A 2,533-nucleotide genomic window follows, 5' to 3' on the forward strand; every position below is an offset into this window, starting at 1 on the left:
ATATATATATATATATATATATATTTATTTATTGTTTCTTCCAAGTACAAATAAACAATATCAATACAAAATAATTATATATAAATTAAACTCAAAACTTGGCTCTGATACTAATTGAAAGAAATTTTAATGGTGTTCATAACACACAGCGGAATAAACATAATCTATTGTATCTAAGGTTATATATAACTAAAAACTGCATATAAAATACGTACCCGGTTGTAGTTCTTGATTCTTTAATGTTATTCTTCAAAATTATGAAGACTCTACATGTGTATTCACACCGAGACCAACCTTTGCTATCAACTCTTTGAACCAATGAAATGTATTTCTCATACACTTTGGTTGCTTCAGCATTGTACGGGTCCGATGGAGCAGCAATAGTGGGTCCATCAATGGTGTTAAGGAGTTTTTCATGCATGAGAACTATTCTCAGGTTACGGTACCAATCATCATAATTGGCTCCAACCAGTTTGGAGATTTCAAGAATGGAGTGCAATGATATAGTAGACATTTTTGAAAATCTAAAACCAATAAATATATTTACAGTAAATATGAGAGACAAAATTATAATAATCAAAGAAATCAACATTCCTTCTAATTGACATAAATAATTTCTTTCTAAAAAAAATGAATGAGCCCCTTGGTTGTCAAGTCGTTTCTCATACATATTTTAAAGTATTCAAATGTATCACATACAATTTGATAAAATAAAATAAAAACATTCATACAAATAGTCCCCTATTAATCAGGTCGTTCCTATTAGTACATATATTTTAAAACAATTTAATTTTACAAAGTCCCCTGGTTATCAGGTCATTCTTTGTTATTAAATTCTAAATAAACATCACATGTTACAATTGATTTAATTTACGAGTCTCCTGGTATTCAGGTCGTTACTTGTTATTAAATTTTAAGTGAACATCACATGTTACTCCTTAACACATCATAATGTATTAATAATGCAAAGATAAATTTTCCATTTCATTCTCACAACCATACTGTACAGACAGGGATATGAACATATATAGCTACAGTAAAAAGAGTACATGAACTACATCCTTCATAACATATATACAAATATGAAACACATACAACCACTAACAGAATGTTCTCTCTACATTATACATATATATAATATAGATTTTTGCCACACACACATCATTATATATATATGTATAGTTTATTTAATAAAGGTTTATTAGTTTCATCCTACAATTAATATCTATACATATAATATGGTTTTGAATACAAATAGAATTCGTAGTCCAAACAAATATGCACACATTTATAGAGTGTTTTTTTTCTCAAAGTTGCATACTGTTTCATTTTTATAAAAATATCGCATCATATGCATATTATTATTGCACAAGCAACTACAGAAAACTTTTCCATTTAATACTCTTGAATTTATAAGGCACAGAATTTCTTATTCACAAAACTCTTTTGTATGTAAGTGTAGCAAATAAAAAAGAGAAAAGGATTGAGAAAGATTGAGCTTTTTTTTTATTTTATTCTTTCTCTGAAGTTATCTGTGCATGGAATAATTGTGTATGTTGTATCTTTTGACTTTTGTATCCACGGACATATATGTGCACAGTGCGTGAGAACAAAAATTCCCTCCACTTTTTCACACCAAAAAAAAAACATCTTCATCCTTTTGTGATATCTTTATAAAAAGATTATAACTTTTCAAATGGTACCTATTGATTTAAAATGTAGTAAACCATTTACCACATATTGTTTCATTAAACAACATAATAACTCATCTTTTATTTTTCAGATACAAATAATTTATTTTAGAATTTATTTTCTTTATTATTTAATTCTTAGTGCTAGCATAAAATTAAAATATTATTCCATAAATTATTTATTTGATCAAATTAAATTCTTCAATTTAATTATCAAATAATATAATTATATAGCAAAGGTTAGAACATTCATTAGTGTGTGACCCCGTAGGTTCAATACTAAGTTGGTAGTAAATTAACTAAATTAATTTACTAATTAAGGTTGACATCTAGCAACACTCCTTAACGACAGATAGCATGAAATAACATATATTTTACTTCCAAGAACCACTAGAAGATTAAAATATTTCCTTCCATCTTTACGGCTCTTGGCTAACTTTAAAGTATGGTACAATTGTCAAACTTTAACATGTTGCCATGATGACTCAAAGAAACTCATTTCTTTATTCATTGTAATACCTTGACCAATGTCTTATTTATAGAGCTCAAACTCATTACCAAGAGTTGATGGATTCCGTCTTAATTAATCATAATTCTACAAGTATTTAATCATATCCAATGTTCATTCAAATAACGTCCTGAGACATTATGTGTCCGAAATCAAAGTATGATAAATAACATGTTAATTACTATGTTAATCTCAGGTCAAATGAAACTATTTCATTTCTTCTTGAGAATTTCCTTTTGACAATTTAAGGTAATCTTAACCATTAGGAATTCTCAGTTGAGTCAGTTCAATGATCATATCTACATATGTGTCATCTATATGTGCAATTTAATAA

Source organism: Lupinus angustifolius, chromosome LG15, assembly GCF_001865875.1.
Source record: "Lupinus angustifolius cultivar Tanjil chromosome LG15, LupAngTanjil_v1.0, whole genome shotgun sequence".
In the NCBI taxonomy this organism is placed as follows: Eukaryota; Viridiplantae; Streptophyta; class Magnoliopsida; order Fabales; family Fabaceae; genus Lupinus; species Lupinus angustifolius.